General features: G+C 44.5%; 1 long non-coding RNA gene across 1 annotated transcript in view; it reads right to left on the reverse strand.

Annotated features, from left to right (window-relative positions):
• LOC308479711 overlaps nucleotides 1-5,682 on the reverse strand; it is a 41,776-nt gene extending 36,094 nt beyond the window's left edge. Inside the window, exon 1 of the long non-coding RNA XR_013987798.1 lies at nucleotides 4,958-5,682. This is a non-coding gene — a long non-coding RNA (uncharacterized lncRNA). The remainder of the gene's footprint in view (nucleotides 1-4,957) is intronic.
• Between the last annotated feature and the right edge of the window lie 318 nt (nucleotides 5,683-6,000).

Below are 6,000 nucleotides of genomic sequence, written 5' to 3' on the forward strand. Positions count from 1 at the left end.
GGGATGCTCCTCTTGAATATATGTATGGATAAATAGAGAACAAGAGAGAGCACACTCTAGGTAGGATATTTCTGTAGTTACGGGAAATGCCTTATTCATCCTTTTTAAAAGCTGATGTTCCTTTGGAAGGAAGCAAAATTCCTCATTGCCACCTCCTGAAACATCCACAGTGGTACGCTGCCTCAGGAGAGGAGTTGGACTGGCTCAATTATACTTAACCTTTCTGTTTCTGCAGTCCAAATCACTATTCTAGTTTGCTTGTTCTTTGTGGACCACCGCATTTTCTTACACTGTGGTTGCTTCCTTGAACCTGAATGAAATTCAATTCCTCCTTCTATATCCCTGTTCAGTAGTAATTTGTTTATTTGTACAAAGCCAAAGCATCTATCTGTATATGCAGAGATCCCTTCCCATGTCTTATTGCCAAAACTGGGGGCAGGGGCCACAATCCCCTTCCTCCTTCCACTTGATCAGTGAAGATGAGATCGGGGCTTATGTCTCATTTTGGTTTAGAGAGCATGGGCTATCTGGGGAGGGTGGGTACTTTTTTGTTCTATATGACTATATAAATAAACGAACAGCAATATTAGTATATGAACCTGCCTTGGGACCGCATAGTGAATGGCAGAAAAGGAACTGAAATTATTAATAGTAATATCCCAAACTTTCAATAATTTAAAAAATACTATCCCTCAGGTTTGTTGTGAAAATAAAATGGTGTAGGGTGGAACTATGTATATGTATACCATCAAAAGATCCTTGAAGGAAGGAAAATATAAAAATGTCATATTATACATCACTGAATTTTATAGATGTTATTATTTTATTAATCTTTTTATTCATATTATTATTTTTATTATGAATGATGATGTGTCGCCTAAAGGTGGGTGTGGCAGTGGGGACACATGTTGTGCTGAGCTTCCCTGCAGGCCCTTTGTTACAGCTGACAATGCGACTGGTTGCTTATAAGCGGAGTAAGTCTCCCCCCCCCCCAAAAAAAAACGCACTGCATTTATTTCTTCCTCTTTTCCAAATCATTCGCTCCCCGTTCCATCAGTCTAAATGCACTCACTGTAACAATGCCCTGCTTGGCTAGCAAACCAAATTTTAACCATCAAACAAACTTTTTTTTTTAAAACACCCAATAGGAATATATATAAAGAGGTTAAAGGCTGGGGAGGGGGGAAGCAAAAGGAACAAAATGAGCCACTTGTTTCCTCAAAACTACGTAACTTTCCTAATCAAAGGTTCCCAGGACGGCTCCTCAGACTCAAAAACCCAAAAGCACAAAGCTTGGATGTACTGTAAGTCAACTCCCCACTCCTGCTAGCTGTTCACATCAGCATGGCTTTGTTAGTGTCAGATTTGTTTCTATTTTTGCACACACCAGGTAGCGTTGACAGGGCAAGGATGCCTTTGCCCTCTGCAAAGGTGTTCACACCTTGGCTGGAAATGAAGTAAGGATGGTTTAAGGGCTCCAACCAGTGTGAAGGTGGTTTGAGAAACAATGCATCAAACAGTAGCACTTCATAAGAAACTGTGCATTTTGGGCAACATTGTGTGTGCATGGATTCAAAACCCAGCACTGGAAATGCAGCGGGTGCACAGCCAACGGGAGTGTGAACAAAGCCTTATGCCAACAAAGGAGTTATCCAATTCGTCAGAGCTCCCAGCCAACTTCATTAGTGCAAACTAATCAGGGCTTTCTTCCCTGCCCCTCCTGAGCTCCTTACTCAGCACCATGCACATGAAGACCAGCAGGTTTCCTGAGATGGGATGGATTCACAACCAAATATACATCTGAGTTCATTAGGGCTAATATATGAACATCTAGGGTCACTTGTTCTGCATATTCAGGCTCACCAACATTCTGCCCCACATAATTAGATTGACCATGAAATTGAGCTCAAGTTGGGATAGCAGAAGGGTTCTTAATGGCAGCAGTGACTGGGTGACTGGCTGGGGAGGGCAGGGCCCCCAGGGGCCTCCTTTTCCATTCTCCTAGGTAAATGAGGGGTTGCTATTTGCTGCCATGGGGGAAGGTAAAACTTTGCCGTGTGAGACAGGAAGAGCCAAAAAGAGAGCCACGGGGTTCCTGGAATAGGGACAGTGTAAGCCAAGATTAGCTCTACAAACAGAATGAGGTGACTGCGTCAGGCAGAGGATGCTGGGGGTAGTCCAGTGATGGAAGAGCCTCACGCCCCATAGCTGTTCCTCTCTGTTGGTGGATACATAGATAGAAAGCTGCTCACACTGACTGGCAGAAGCTCTCCAGGGTTTTAAGCAGGGGTGTTTCCTACCTGGAGAAACTGGGGGTTGAACCTTGGACCTTCTGCATGCAAGGTAGATGTTCTGCCACTGCACTATGGCATTTCCCCATAGGCAAGATAGAGATACACGGGGTCTGGGGCCTGGCCTGTGTGGTAGAGGTAAGGTTCAAGTGCCAGTTCAAGAGGAAGAACTATGAAAGAGAATCAGGGGCTTTGGGGAGGGGAAAAGGCAGAGAGGGGTTGGATGTCAGTGGAGAGAAGCAGAGATAGAGAGGTGTTGCGGAGAGATAAAGATGGTAGGATGTTTTTAAGGAAGGAGAGTTGGAGCAGAGAACAGGGGTGGTGGGGTTTTCATTCTCCGGTCCAAGAAATGCCACATGCCTTTCACTGCTGCATCTGAAACTGAAATGGATGTAGTTCTCTTCATGAGGCCATTCAACACTCTACCCCAAGGTCCCCATCTTAGGGCCATGACAGCTTCTCCTGTTCTTATCAGAATTCACAGCTATTGCTTCAAAGTGAGAAAATTGCTTTTTGAAAGCTGAGATTCTTGGCATGCTAGGTGATGAATCTTGTACCAGATTCACGGACTCACATAGCACATACATACACAGTCCTAGGAATAGTTTGATTATCTACCCCCCTTGGTAGGGAGAGACAACTTTTTGCATGAATCCAGTGATACTGAAAAACAGTGAGAGGCACACCATGGGCGTAGCCAGGATTTTTGTTAAGGGGGGGCAGAACCAGTGTGATTGGTCAGTTAGTTAAGTATATTTCTATTGTTTTACCCTGCGTGAGGCAGCTCCCCCCCCCCTTTGCTATGCCCATGCCACACACACATCCAGCAGACTGGTGTGCTAGGAATGTGGTCTGAGTCGATATATGCAGAGTTCAGCATGTATACCTAATGTGCAAGTTGACTTTCAGCTGTGTTGTAATGATGCAAACATGTGGATTAAGTTGGGAGTCAGGTGACGGCAAAACAATCTCACAACAATTCTACCACATACCATACTCAGGCTTTGCACACTCATGCCTTATGAACCTTTCTTGTACTGCTGCTGCACATGTCTAAATGTTTACCTGGTACCGAATACAGCTATTTTTAAATGAAATTGACCTAGTCAAAGGTATGTAGGTTTTACATCTATATTATAGATGCAGGAATAACCAGTTTAAGCCTCCACACACGTTTTGAACTCTAATTGGTTGTGTAAATTAGAAAGACTACCGGTAGTTTCATTGTCCATGCTGGCAATTTTGTGTGAGAAGTTAATATTTAAGCCAATAGAACGTGCAAGTGGATCCTGCAACAAAATGTTGCAGTGTGGAGTACTGCTGTTTAGGATTCCAGCCATTTCATGCCATTCCCCTTCCTGTCTGGGTTTTCTGCCCCCCTCATTGGTCTGGGAGTACATAGAGAACACTCAGTCCTCACTGGTCTGTTTGTGATTGTTGTACTCCCCACAAGCCTGCTGACACATCCCTCCTTTATGGGGATGGTACTGTTTGGCTGCATAAGGACACTCAAAGCAGTTTAAAGTGTCCCTGCATAGGATGCCAGGCTACACCATTCAATTCTCCATTCCATCCCACCCATACTCACAGGTTTTTCTGTTCACCCAAAAAAGTTGGTCAGCATTCTATAGCCACAGAGCATTGCTCAGTTCTCATTAGGCTGTTGGAAGGAACATTTTTGATAATTTGTACTTCTCAAACCTTGAGATCCCCCAAAATCTGCTGATACCTCTCAGTTGCATGTTGGTGGTGCCATTTTGGCTACACAAACAGCAGCACTCTCACCTTGAAGATTAAAATGATCATATCAGGGGAATGATTACTGGAAAGAAGACTGCAATGTTTAGCTGCCTAAACAGTTAGATTCATCAACTGCTTTTGATCAATAAAAAAGTAATTGGGTACAGTGTGTGTGTGTGTGTGTGTGTGTGTGTGTGTGTGTTCATTATTGGGAATGCCACCTGCTTTTTTACAAGTCCTATTTTAAAAATCTTACAAAACTGCAGGTGGCAGGTTCCATCTTCTCTTTTGAAGCTACTCCTTCCCACTTTTTCCTGGTCAACTTAGAAGAGGTATCCCAATATGGTGCCTGTTGCAACCTAGGCATACATCACTGGGAAGTTTTCCTTTGGAAGGATTCCTTTATTCTTAAGAAAATGGGTGCAGATTTAATCAGTTAACTGTCCAAAACTCAAAGAATTAATCCTGCAAGATTATTTAATTGAGCCTTTAGAGGAAAAATATATAGGGGTCACTATCACTATCACCACAAGCATACAGCAATTGCATTTCTGCTTTTTCCACCATTTGACTTCTGAGAGGTCATTTTTCTAGTCGTATTATGTATCATCTGAACACATAATTCTTTCCTAATGTGTTTCCTTAGGGCGCATATATATATTACATACACATACACAAGAGGAGACAAACTAGGAAAGAATTATGCGTTGGAATAATGCTGCCAGTCTAATATTAAGCCCACATAACCAAGGAAAAGCAGCCTTCAGTGAGCATTTAACTCCATCCTCGCTCCTTGTTGTTTTCTGCTAAGTGACATAGCAGATGTGCAAACGCAATTAACCACACTCGCATCTACACGGGTGAGCTAAGGACAGCAGTTCGTGTTTTTGCTGGCTTTGGGTGACAACGGGAACCCACAAACTTACCACCTTCCTTGGGGAGGTGAGGCAAGTTTTCATCTACACCCCCTCCCCAAAAATGTGGATGCACACATGGGGGGGTGCGAGGAGGAGAGAGAGGCGAGGTCGTCACGTCAACAGCCAGCTTTCCCTTGATGGCCCTCAGGATCTCGTGATAGTCCTCCTCAGGATCGATCCAGTCCACGGCCGGCTTGCTCGCGATCTCCCAGCCCCGTTTTCAGGCGAAACAAGCCGCTAGGTGACCTCTTGTGTTGGAGAAGCTGGTCGTAAACATTCATAGAAATGGCGGTGTGTGTGTGTGTGTGTTTAGGCTGAGCGATAGAAGTGGTCTCCACGCGAAAGAATTTGGCCAGGAGAGACGGATCGAGGTTTCGTAACATTGTGGAAGTTCCCGGAAAAACAAAAAACAAAAAAAAAACGTACACGTGCTCCGCGATCCGCCGCCCTCCTCTCCCTTCAGAAGAGCGCGCAGCTCGGCGAGAGTGGCCCGGCGACGCAACCACCTGAGGGAAGGGAGAAGGCAAGTCGCCGGTGGCTCATGGCTGGCACCTTGCAGGGGAATCGGGGAGATGTAATCCCGCCTGCCTGCGTTAATTAGATAGATTAGCCGGCTCGAGCCCGGGTGCCATTTAGTCGTGGCTGAAGTTGTGCACGTGCTGCGTTTGCCCTGCATGGGTTCCTTTCAAAAGCAACAGAAACGATCTCCCAGCAAGGAGACTCTCTCAATGTTAGGTAAGGGGGGGGGCAGCTCATCAAACTGGAACGCATTCAGTGCCGGATTTACGTATAAGCTAAACAAGCTATAGCTTAGGGCCCCACTCTCTTGGAGACCCCCAAAAAAATCAAGGGGAAAAAACTGGATGTACATTTCCAAAATATAAGATAAAAAACAAAACTTACATATTTTGTTATGTGCAAATGGCTTTAGTTACATGTTAGGTCCATAAATTACCATATAGCATATATAGTCAACACAAAAAATAGCGACAATTTGTTGTTGACAAAGAACAGCGGGACATATAAAGGGCCCCATTACCTTCAGCATCTTA

This window comes from Podarcis pityusensis (assembly GCF_964106645.2).
Source record: "Podarcis pityusensis genome assembly, chromosome: 6".
NCBI classification, from domain to species: Eukaryota; Metazoa; Chordata; class Lepidosauria; order Squamata; family Lacertidae; genus Podarcis; species Podarcis pityusensis.